Here is a 12,965-nt window from a genome sequence, read left to right on the forward strand (position 1 = left end):
TTTTTTTTTTTACAATCTCTCAAGTGGGAAATTCTATAATCTCAACTTTTTTTGCCTTTTCAGGAAACTTTTGAATGGAGCGCATCATTGGTGCGCTCCGAAGTGTGCTCCAAAGCTCTCTCCAGCTGCGTGCACCTGCCCCGGCCGCGCACCCGGCCCCGCCCAGCTTCGCTCACCTGTCCCGGGCGTCTGGTGCGGAACCTTAGAGTAAGAAACATCACCGTGCACCTTGGCCAACGTGCGCGACTCGACCGAGCGCGCACTGGCCGAGGTGCACACCGATTTCACCTGGGTGCGCACGCAGCACCTCGGGCGCACCGGGGTGCGCGCACAACGCCCGGGTTGCACCGTGGCCTGTGTGCTCGGGGCGCCTCGGGTGCGCGCTCGGTGTCGCCCCCGCGCGCGCGGTAGTGCGGGCAGCGCACCCCGGCCCGGCCCGGCCCCGACGAGAACGCAAACGGGCAAAAGGTTTATTCAAATAGCATTGCGACGCCCGGCGAAAAACTAAAAAAGGGTGCAACACCGGGACTTCCCGGGAGGTCACCCATCCCAGTACTACTCCGGCCCAAGCGCGCTTAACTGCGGAGTTCTGATGGGATCCGGTGCACTAACGCTGGTATGATCGCACCCGTTATGAGCTTGTCGCAGTGTGTACTTAGCAAACCGCGACCCACGTGCGAATCCACCCCGGCCACCCACCCCCGTCGAGGTGCACACCCTCCCTCGCGAAGTGCGCCCCGTTCGCCAAGTGTGAGCCCTGCCCGGGTGCGCGCACCTTGCTAGGGCGTCGGGTGTGCACCCGGCCCGGCCTACGTGCGTGCACCTGGAGGGGGCGTCGTGTGCGTGCAGTGTCCCGTCTGCAACGCGGTGCCCACACACCACCTCGGGCGCAACGACCTGCGCTCACATGTGGGCCGAGTGCACCTTGGTGCATGTTCGGGGCGCCTCGGGTGCACGCTCGATCTTGCCCTGGTGCACCAAGGCGCTCGGTTTGCCCCGGGTGCGCACTTGGTGCAAGGTGGGCACCCAAAATAGGGATCAAGCACCAAAACACAAGTTTCGGGATGCAAAATGGGACCCAAGGACCACAAATGCGTTCCAAGACCCATGATGGGTCCACGAGAACAAAAATGTGTTCCGAGACTTAATAAACAAATATTGGGTTTTAGGAGAAGAAACATGCTCTGATGCCCAAAACGAGAATCGACCCCGAAAAGGCCACAGGCCAAAAGTGGGATGCGAGACAAAAAAAAATGGGACCCGAGGACCAAAATTGGGTTCCCAGGTCGAAGACAGGGCAACCGGACAAGAAACGACCTCTAAGGCTCGAAATGAGTCCCGACGACTAAAACTTGACAAGAAGCACCCATCAGGCACCCAACTCGACACCCATGGGATGCCGACCCACCCGGGCTTCCACCTAGCACACCTTGGCACCCACCCACCCTCGCACCCAACCTCGCACCCAACTTAGCACCTTTGAACCCACATTGGCACTCACCCTGACCCTGGCACCTTGGAACCCACATTGGCACTCACCTTGACCCTGGCACCCACCTTTGCACTCACCTTGGGACCCACCCTGGCTCCCACCTCGGCACCCACCCAGACACCCACCTTGGTTCCTTGGCACCCACCTTGGATCCTTGGCACCCACCCCGACACCCACCTTGGCACGCAACTTGGCTACTTGCCACCCACCTTGGCTCCTTGACGCCCACCCCGACAACCACCCCGTGACCTACCCTGGCTAGGGTTGGTGCACACCCACCCTGGTGCCCACCTTGGCACCCACCCTATGACCCACCTTGGCACGCACCTTAGTACCCACCCCGTTACCCACCCTAGGACCCACCCCGTGACCCACCTTGGCCAGGGTGGGTGCACCCACCCTGGTGCCCACCTTGGCACCCACCCATCCTAGCACCCAGCCTGTGACCGGGCTTGGAACCCAACCTTGCACCCGCACCCGTCTTGGCCAGTGTGGGTGCGCACCCATCCTGGCACCCACGTTGTGACACACCCTTTAACCCACGCACCCTAGCACCCACGTTGGCACCCACCTTGGAACCCAACCTAGCAACTTGGCACCCACCCCGTGACCCACCTTGGCATCCACCATAGCAGTCGCCGACTTGGCACCCACCTCGGCACCCACCTTGACACTTGTGGACCCACCTTGCCACTCACCCTAGCATCGACCCATCCTAGCACCCACCCTGGCACCTTTGCACCCTAGCACTCACCCATCCTAGCACCTAACCTGTGACCCACCTTGACACTCACCCTCGCACCCACCTTGGAACCCAACCTAGCACCCACCCACCCTGACACCAACCCTAGCACCTACCCACCCTTGCACCCACCCTGTGACCCATCTTGGCACCCACCCATCCTACCACTCAACCTATCACCCACCTTCTCACCCACCTTGGCATCCACCTTAGCACCCACCCACACTGGCACCTTGGCACCCACCTCGGGCAAGGTGGGTGCACACCCACCCTGGCACCCAATTTAGAACCCACCGAGCATGTTACCCACCTTGGCACCCACATTGCAGCCCACCCTAGTACCCACCCTATGACCCACATTGGCATCCACACCCTAGCACCCAGGCACCTCGACACCCGCCTTGACACCCACCCTAGCACTGAACCTGTGACCCACCTTGGAACTCACCCTAGAACCCACCCACCCTGTGAACCACCTTGGCATCCACCTTAGCACCCACCCACCTTGGCACCCACTCTAGCACTCACCCATCCTAACACCCAACTTGTTACCCACCTTGGCACCCGCCCTCGCGTCCACCTTGAAACCCACCCTAGCACCCACCCACGCAGGAGCCCACCTTGGCACCCAACCTAACACCCACGCATCCTGGCACCCAACTTGTGACCCACCTTGGAACCCACCCTAGTACCCACCTTTGAACCCACTATATCACCAACCCACCTTGGCACCCACCCTATGACCCTCTTTGGAATCCACCCTAGCACGCACCCACCCTGGCACCCACCATGGAGCGCACCCTAGCACCCACCCACCTCGGCACGCACCTCAACACCCACCTTGGTGTGCGCACTGCGCCAACCTCTCAAAGACCCTATGTGGTGCGCTCCAAAGTGTACACCTTTGGTGCGCTCCAAGGTGCGCACCTTTGGTGCACACCGAGGTGCACACCAAAGTGTGCACCGAGGTGAGCACCAAAGTGCACTCCAGGGTGCACACCAAGGCGTGCACCTTTGGTGCGGTCAATGCAAACGAATTCGGAAGTTGGGGTCGATGTCCTAATCGCTGCTGCAGACTACACGTATGAGAATCGGACAAATAGCTTTATATAGGGGAGGTGTTGCGTTTGATGGGTCGACTCCCCTGGTTGTGTGCACTGCACCAACTTCAAAGACCCTGTCTTGTTTAAGAAGTCAAAAGTTGGGGTGGATGTCCTAATCATTGCTGCAGTCTACGCATGTATGAGAATCAGACAAATAGCTTATATAGGGGAGGTGTTGCATTCGGTGGGTTGACTCCCCTGGTTGTGCGCACTGCGCCAACCTCAAAGACCCCGCATAGCAGAAGAAGTCGGAAGTCGGATTTTGGTGAGCACCAAGGCGTGCACCTTTGGTGCGGTCAACGCAGACGAATTCAGAAGTTGGGGTGGATGTCCTAATCGTTGTTGCAGGCTACACATGTATGAGAATCAGACAAATAGCTTATATAGGGGAGGTGTTGGGTTTGATGGGTCAACTCCCTTGGTTGTGCGCATTACGCCAACCTCAAAGACCTTGTTTTCGTTAAGAAGTCAAAAGTTGGGGTCAATGTCCTAATGGCTCCTGCAGGCTACACATGTATGAGAATCGGACAAATAGCTTATATAGGGGAGGTGTTGGGTTTGATGGGTCGACTCCCCTGGTTGTGCGCATTACGTCAACCTCAAAGACCTTGTTTTCGTTAAGAAGTCAAAAGTTGGGGTCGATGTCCTAATTGCTCCTGTAGACTACACATGTATGAGAATCAGACAAATAGCTTATATAGGGGAGGTGTTGGGTTTGATGGGTTGACTCCCCTAGTTGTTCGCATTACACCAACCTCAAAGACCTTGTTTTCGTTTAGAAGCCGAAAGTTGGGGTCGATGTCCTAATTGCTCCTGCAGGCTACGCATGTATGAGAATCAGACAAATAGCTTATATAGGGGAGGTGTTGGGTTTGATGGGTCGACTCCCCTGGTTGTGCGCATTGCGCCAACCTCAAAGACCCTGCATTGCGGATGAAGTCGAAAGTCAGAGTTTGGTGTGCTACAAGGTGTGGTCGAAGGTGCTCACCTAGGTGTGCACCTTTGGAGCACAGGAAAAGTGCCCTCCAAAAGTGCGCACCTTTGGAGTGCACAAAAGTGCCCTCCAAAAGTGCGCACCTTTGGAGCGCAGAAAAGTGCCCTCCAAAAAGTGCCCTCCAAAAGTGCGCACCTTTGGAGCGCAGAAAAGTGCCCTCCAAAAAGTGCCCTCCAAAAGTGCGCACCTTTGGAGCGCAGAAAAGTGCCCTCCAAAAAGTGCCCTCCAAAAGTGCGCACCTTTGGAGCGCAGAAAAGTGCCCTCCAAAAGTGCGCACCTTTGGAGCGCAGAAAAGTGCCCTCCAAAAAGTGCCCTCCAAAAGTGCGCACCTTTGGAGCGCAGAAAAGTGCCCTCCAAAAAGTGCCCTCCAAAAGTGCGCACCTTTGGAGCGCAGAAAAGTGCCCTCCAAAAAGTGCCCTCCAAAAGTGCGCACCTTTGGAGCGCAGAAAAGTGCCCTCCAAAAAGTGCCCTCCAAAAGTGCGCACCTTTGGAGCGCAGAAAAGTGCCCTCCAAAAAGTGCCCTCCAAAAGTGCGCACCTTTGGAGCGCAGAAAAGTGCCCTCCAAAAGTGCGCACCTTTGGAGCGCACAAAAGTGCCCTCCAAAAGTGCGCACTTTTGGTGCGCACCAAGGCGCTGGTTCGGTCGTTGCAGGCGAGTTCGGAAGTTGGGGTCGATGTCCTGAGCGGAGGTGCAAACTACACAGGTGTCGGAATCGGACAAATAGCTTATATAGGGGAGGTGTATGCTTCGATGGGTCGACTCCCCAGGTTGAGCGCACCGCGCCAACCTCAAAGACCCTACGGTATGGATGAAGTCGGAAGTTGGGTCCGATGACCAATTCGATTAGTAGGTATGCTCATGAGGTCGGAATTTGGGTCCGATGACCTGCCATGTGCAGGAAGGCGAATGTTGACACTGTGCGTTGCAAGGTGCACACCAAGGCGCTGGTGCGGTCTTTTTAGTCGAGTTCGGAAGTTGGGGTCGATGTCCTGATCGGAGGTGCAAGCTACACAGGTGTGGGAATCGGACAAATAGCTTATATAGGGGAGGTGTATGCTTCGTTGGGTCGACTCCCCGGGTTGAGCGCACCGCGCCAACCTCAAAGACCCTACGGTATGGATGAAGTCGGAAGTTGGGTCCGATGACCGATTCGATATGTAGGCATACTCGCGAGGTCGGAATTTGGGTCCGATGACCTGCCACGTGCAGGAAGGCGAATGTTGGCACTGTGCGTTGCAAGGTGCGCACCAAGGCGCTGGTTCGGTCGTTGGAGGCGAGTTCGGAAGTTGGGGTCGATGTCTTGATCGGAGGTGCAAACTACACAGGTGTGGGAATCGGACAAATAGCTTATATAGGGGAGGTGTATGCTTCGTTGGGTCGACTCCCCGGGTTGAGCGCACCGCGCCAACCTCAAAGACCCTACGGTATGGATGAAGTCGGAAGTTGGGTCCGATGACCGATTCGATATGTAGGCATACTCGCGAGGTCGGAATTTGGGTCCGATGACCTGCCATGTGCAGGAAGGCGAATGTTGGGACTGTGCGTCGCAAGGTGCGCACCAAGGCGCTGGTGCCGTCGTTGCAGTCGAGTTCGGAAGTTGGGGTCGATGTCCTGGTCAGAGGTGCAAACTACACAGGTGTGGGAATCGGACAAATAGCTTATATAGGGGAGGTGTATGCTTCGATGGGTCGACTCCCTGGGTTGAGCGCACCGCGCCAACCTCAAAGACCCTACAGTATGGATGAAGTCGGAAGTTGGGTCCGATGACCGATTCGATACGTAGGCATATTGGCGAGGTCTGAATTTGTGTCCGATGACCTGCCATGCGCAGGAAGGCGGAATTTGGGTCCGATGACCGAGTTGATGGCGTGCCATGCGCAGAAAGGCGGAATTTGGGTCCGATGACCGAGTTGATGTTGATGGCCCGCCATGCACAGGAAGGCGGAATTTGGGTCCGATGACCGATTTGAAGGCGTGCCATACGCAAAAAGGCGGAGTTTGGGTCCGATGACCGAGTTGATATTGATGGCCCGCCATGCGCAGGAAGGCGGAATTTGGGTCCGATGACCTGACATACGCATGGAGTCCGACTCGGGGGCCGATGTTCGATTCGATGACTTGCATTGTGGGTAAAGTCGGAAGTTGTGGTCTTTGACCCGATTCGATGACCAGACTTCGGCTGCTTGAGAATCGGACAAATAACTTATATAGGGGAGGTAGTGTTCTCGAGCATCCTCCCCCCGTGCCCGTTTATGTCGATTGATGCTGGTGCTCGACTGGTTGGAGCGCTCGGATGCAAAAATCTTGCACCAGGATTTATCGATTGTGATGGACACGGCAAGTCTCCTGATTGCTATGCAGGAGCTCATCGTGAATCTCTATGCGGCCTTGGTATGGACTCGACCTGCGGAATGGTTCGGCAATGGTAGTCGCTCCAACACGTCCTTGCAATGGCCACAGAGGTGATTCGACTAGAGCTCCAGTCTAGCTTTTGGGTTGCTTGGCGGACTGGTATAGCCGCGATCGAGTTCCGGCCATGAACGTTTTAGATAGCTCTTGGGCTTTCTGGGACGGAAGTCGGAAGTTTGGGCTGTTGTCCGATTTGATGACCATTCTTCGGATGTGTGAGAATCGGACAAATAACTTATATAGGGGACTGTGTTGTCTCACGCAGCCCCCTCCGTGCCCCTCTATCTCGACCGATGTTGGTGCTTGAAAGGGTTGGGATCGCTCGGATTTATAAACGTGCACCACCATTTGTCGAGTGTGAGGGACGCGGCAGGTCTCCTAAATGCTATGCGGGCGCTCTCTGAGAATCTCTATCCGGCCTCGACACAGACTAGTCTTGCTGAATGGTTTGGCACTGGTAGTCGATCCAACACGTCGTTGTTGTGGCCGCCTAGGCGATTCGATTCGAGCCCCCGTCTAGCTTTTGGGTTGCTTGGCGGATTTTGCCCTATCCGCAAGTGAGCTCGGTCCCTAAACGTTCGAGAAACCCGATTGCTATGCGCCGACTCTCTTTCTTGCGAGCCTCCATCTAGCTTTTGGGTCTCTACGGAACGGAAGTCGGAATCTGGGACCGTTGTTTGATTCGACGAGGCAGACTACGGTTGTGCGAGAATCGGACAAATAACTTATATAGGGGAGGTGTTGACTGGAGCATTCTCCCCCGTGCCCCTCTAACTCGACCAATGCTGGCGCTCGAACGGTGGTAGCGCTCGGATTTTCATTGAGCGCCAGCATTGGTCGATTTAGAGGGGCATGCGAGATTCCCGAATGCTATGCGAGGGCTCTAACGGAAATGTCTATTGGTTTCGGTATGGATGCAATTGCGAGTGGTTCGGCAAAGGTAGTCGTTCCGATGCGTCCATGTCGTGGCCAAATCGATAATTCGATTTGAGCCCTCGTATAGCATTTGGGTCTCTCGATGTGATTCCGCATTCCAGTCCCTTTGGGCACTGCTTGAGCCGCATCCCAGGGGGTTCCCTTCCCAATAATCTGCCTCGCAACCCGATTGCTATGCGGTGAGGCTCCTCGGCCGCCTCGGAACTATCTGTGTATCAGACGCATCGCGGGATAAGGGGTTGGCAACGGTAGTCGCCCCAAGCGCGTCCGATGCTTGGACCATTCCGAGGCGGCCCTGAAGCCTCTTCCGTCTAGCCGTTGGGTCCTTCTCGCCGCATCCCTCGCCTCGCACCCCGATTGCTATGCGGTGAGGCTCCTCGGCCGCCTCGGAACTATCTGTGTATCGGACGCGTCGCGGGATAAGGGGTTGTCACTGGTAGTCGCCCCAAGCGCGTCCGATGCTTGGACCATTCCGAGGCGGCCCTGAAGCCTCTTCCGTCTAGCCGTTGGGTCCTTCTCGCCGCATCCCTCGCCTCGCACCCCGATTGCTATGCGGTGAGGCTCCTCGGCCGCCTCGGAACTATCTGTGTATCGGACGCGTCGCGGGATAAGGGGTTGTCATTGGTAGTCGCCCCAAGCGCGTCCGATGCTTGGACCATTCCGAGGCGGCCCTGAAGCCTCTTCCGTCTAGCCGTTGGGTCCTTCTCGCCGCATCCCTCGCCTCGCACCCCGATTGCTATGCGGTGAGGCTCCTCGGCCGCCTTGGAACTATCTGTGTATCGGACGCGTCGCGGGATAAGGGGTTGTCACTGGTAGTCGCCCCAAGCGCGTCCGATGCTTAGACCATTCCGAGGCGGACCCGAAGCCTCTTCCGTCTAGCCGTTGGGTCCTTCTCGCCGCATCCTTCGCCTCGCACCCCGATTGCTATGCGGTGAGGCTCCTCGGCCGCCTCGGAACTATCTGTGTATCGGACGCGTCGCGGGATAAGGGGTTGTCACTGGTAGTCGCCCCAAGCGCGTCCGATGCTTGGACCATTCCGAGGCGGACCCGAAGCCTCTTCCGTCTAGCCGTTGGGTCCTTCTCGCCGCATCCCTCGCCTCGCACCCCGATTGCTATGCGGTGAGGCTCCTCGGCCGCCTTGGAACTATCTGTGTATCGGACGCGTCGCGGGATAAGGGGTTGTCACTGGTAGTCGCCCCAAGCGCGTCCGATGCTTGGACCATTCCGAGGCGGACCCGAAGCCTCTTCCGTCTAGCCGTTGGGTCCTTCTCGCCGCATCCCTCGCCTCGCACCCCGATTGCTATGCGGTGAGGCTCCTCGGCCGCCTTGGAACTATCTGTGTATCGGACGCGTCGTGGGATAAGGGGTTGTCACTGGTAGTCGCCCCAAGCGCGTCCGATGCTTGGACCATTCCGAGGCGGACCCGAAGCCTCTTCCGTCTAGCCGTTGGGTCCTTCTCGCCGCATCCCTCGCCTCGCACCCCGATTGCTATGCGGTGAGGCTCCTCGGCCGCCTTGGAACTATCTGTGTATCGGACGCGTCGCGGGATAAGGGGTTGTCACTGGTAGTCGCCCCAAGCGCGTCCGATGCTTGGACCATTCCGAGGCGGCCCCGAAGCCTCTTCCGTGTAGCCGTTGGGTCCTTCTCGCCGCATCCCTCGCCTCGCACCCCGATTGCTATGCGGTGAGGCTCCTCGGCCGCCTTGGAACTATCTGTGTATCGGACGCGTCGCGGGATAAGGGGTTGTCACTGGTAGTCGCCCCAAGCGCGTCCGATGCTTGGACCATTCCGAGGCGGCCCCGAAGCCTCTTCCGTGTAGCCGTTGGGTCCTTCTCGCCGCATCCCTCGCCTCGCACCCCGATTGCTATGCGGTGAGGCTCCTCGGCCGCCTTGGAACTATCTGTGTATCGGACGCGTCGCGGGATAAGGGGTTGTCACTGGTAGTCGCCCCAAGCGCGTCCGATGCTTGGACCATTCCGAGGCGGACCTGAAGCCTCTTCCCTCTAGCCGTTGGGGCTTTCTCGCCGCATCCCTCGCCTCGCACCCTGATTGCTATGCTGTGAGGCTCCTCGGCCGCCTTGGAACTATCTGTGTATCGGACGCATCGCGGGATAAGGGGTTGGCAGTGGTAGTCGCCCCAAGCGCATCCGATGCTTGGACCATTCCGAGGCGGCCCTGCAGCCTCTTCCGTCTAGCCGTTGGGGCCATCTCGCCGCATCCCCCACCTCGCACCACGATTGCTATGCGGTGAGGCTCCTTGGCCGCCTCGGAACTATCTGTGTATCGGACGCATCGCGGGATAAGGGGTTGTCACTGGTAGTCGCCCCAAGCGCGTCCGATGCTTGGACTATTCCGAGGCGGCCCTGCAGCCTCTTCCGTCTAGCCGTTGGGGCCATCTCGCTGCATCCCCCACCTCCTCGGCCGCCTCGGAACTATCTGTGTATCGGACGCATCGCGGGATAAGGGGTTGGCAGTGGTAGTCGCCCCAAGCGCGTCCGATGCTTGGACTATTCCGAGGCAGCCCTGCAGCCTCTTCCGTCTAGCCTTTGGGGCCATCTCGCCGCATCCCTCGCCTCGCACCCCGATTGCTATGCGGTGAGGCTCCTCGGCCGCCTGGGAACTATCTTCGTATCGGACGCATCGCGGGATAAGGGGTTGTCACTGGTAGTCGCCCCAAGCGCGTCCGATGCTTGGACTATTCCGAGGCGGCCCTGTGGCCTCTTCCGTCTAGCCGTTGGGGCCATCTCGCCGCATCCCCCACCTCGCACCCCGATTGCTATGCGGTGAGGCTCTTCGGCCGCCTTGGAACTATCTTCGTATCGGACGCATTGCGGGATAAGGGGTTGTCACTGGTAGTGGCCCCAAGCGCGTCCGATGCTTGGACTATTCCGAGGCGGCCCTGCAGCCTCTTCCGTCTAGCCGTTGGGGCCATCTCGCCGCATCCCCCACCTCGCACCCCGATTGCTATGCGGTGAGGCTCCTCGGCCGCCTTGGAACTATCTTCGTATCGGACGCATCGCGGGATAAGGGGTTGTCACTGGTAGTCGCCCCAAGCGCGTCCGATGCTTGGACTATTCCGACGCGGCCCTGTGGCCTCTTCCGTCTAGCCGTTGGGGCCATCTCGCCGCATCCCCCACCTCGCACCCCGATTGCTATGCGGTGAGGCTCCTCGGCCGCCTTGGAACCATCTTCGTATCGGACGCATCGCGGGATAGGGGGCTGTCACTGGTAGTCGCCCCAAGCGTGTCCGATGCTTGGACCATTCCTAGGCGGCCCTGAAGCCTCTTCCGTCTAGCCGTTGGGGCCTTCCCGCCCCATCCCTCGCCTCGCACCCCCGATTGCTATGCGGTGAGGCTCCTCGGCCGCCTTGGAACCATCTGTGTATCGGACGCATCGCGGGATAAGGGGTTGGCACTGGCAGTCGCCCCAAGCGCGTCCGATGCTTGGACCATTCCGAGGTGGCCCTGAAGCCTCTTCCGTCTAGCCGTTGGGGCCTTCCCGCCCCATCCCTCGCCTCGCACCCCGATTGATATGCGGTGAGGCTCCTCGGCCGCCTTGGAACTATCTGTGTATCGGACGCATCGCGGGATAAGGGGTTGGCACTGGTAGTCGTCCCAATCGCATCCGATGCTTGGACCATTCCGAGGCGGCCCTGCAGCCTCTTCCGTTTAGCCGTCGGGGCCTTCCCGCCGCATCCCTCGCCTCGCATCCCGATTCCTATGCGGTGAGTCTTCTCGGCCGCCGCGGAACTATACCTGTTATTGCTACTGCATCCTTCGGCTGGTAACCTCCTCTGCCGCCTTGGAACGTTCTCTTTGTCGGACGCGTCGCGGGATAAGGGGTTGGCACTGGTAGTCGCCCCAAGCGCGCCCGATGCATAGACCGCTCCGAGTCGACCTTGCTTTCAGCCTCTCACATGCATAGACCTCTCTGAGTCGACCCTGCAGCCTCTCACGTTTAGCCTTTGGAATCTCGCCTCACAACATGATTGCTATCCTTGATGCATCCCTTGCCTCGAGCCCTGATTGCTTTCTTGGCTGCATCCCTCCTCTCCTCACAGCCCGGTTGTCATCACTGCTTCATCCGTCGCTTCATGCATTCTGGCTGCTGGGCCCTTCCCACCGCACACCTCGATTGCTATCTCTTCTGCATCACACACCCCGATTGCTATCTCTGCTACATCCCTCGGCTCTCACTTCTGCATCCTTCGCCTCACACCTCGATTGCTATCAATGCTGCATCCGTAACCTCACACCCCGATTGCTATGCGGGGAGGCTCCTTGGCCGCCTTGGAAATTTCTGTGTGTCGGACGCACCGCGGGATAAGGGGTTGGCACTGGTAGTCGCCCCAAGTGCGCCCGATTCTTAGACCGCTTCGAGGTGACCTCGTAGCCTCTTTCGTCCAGGCTTCCTGCCTTCAACGCCCTTTTTACACCTCGATTGCTATGCGCGGGCTCGTTGGCGTCTATCACCTCTCTGCGAAGAGTGGCACGATGATTGTTGGGGTAAATCGTAGCAGTCCGATCTCTGGCCTTGGGCCATTGTGAGGGCTGATCGATTTCCTGTGCGCATCTCGTGTTCGCCCAGTAACAGACTCGACGACTTGTAATCGGTCTTGTTCCCGATTGTTCCTGGAGGTAGTCTTCGGAACTCTTGGATTTGACCTGTCACTCGAACTGTCCTCTTCCGAGGATGCTTGTGTGTGTGTGCTTGTGCCATTTCCTTGGCGGTATTAACGAGATATTAAAGAGCGGAGTGAGCGCCTCGCCCAGCTATGTTTGGGGCTCTCACTCCCTTACCCGGTGTGCGACCGCTTTGCACGTAGGTTGCGGAGCATCGCGACTCTTTCGATGTTTGGCGGTTGTCTTCCGGTGATGCGTTGGTCCCGAAGTGCACGTTACTAGCATTTCTGCCATTGTTCTCGATCTTTGGCACGTTCCTTCGTTGCAATTGGATATATATCTCCGTTTATACGCGCAGGCTTCTCCCGCCTATTCAGCGCTGTCCCACTCTCAGCACTCTCGTGGTCTCCTTGGCTTCTCTCTCCCGTGAGCGAGCTCTCTTCTCGAGTCTTTTCCATGTCCCATGGAGGTTGCCTTGCGAAATTCGGGCACACAAACGTGACCGGATAAGAGCGGAATTGCCTATGAGGAGAAGCTCACCTTAGGGAGCAGCAATGCCGAGTGTTTCGACAGAGGGTAGAGGGGGCGTTGTTTGGGCGGTTGCACAAAAGAGTGCTACGTTTGCACTGAAGGTTGCTTCTTCGTCTCCGACGAACTCTTCGAGGCA

General features: G+C 58.2%; 1 non-coding gene across 1 annotated transcript; it reads right to left on the reverse strand.

The window, feature by feature from the left end:
• Positions 1 to 511: 511 nt before the first annotated feature.
• On the reverse strand, positions 512 to 630 carry LOC131860507 (5S ribosomal RNA). The gene has a single exon (XR_009359602.1). It is a non-coding gene; the product is annotated as a 5S ribosomal RNA (ribosomal RNA).
• Positions 631 to 12,965: the final 12,335 nt, after the last annotated feature.

The sequence above is a fragment of the Cryptomeria japonica genome, unplaced genomic scaffold, assembly GCF_030272615.1.
Source record: "Cryptomeria japonica unplaced genomic scaffold, Sugi_1.0 HiC_scaffold_15, whole genome shotgun sequence".
Lineage (NCBI taxonomy): Eukaryota > Viridiplantae > Streptophyta > Pinopsida > Cupressales > Cupressaceae > Cryptomeria > Cryptomeria japonica.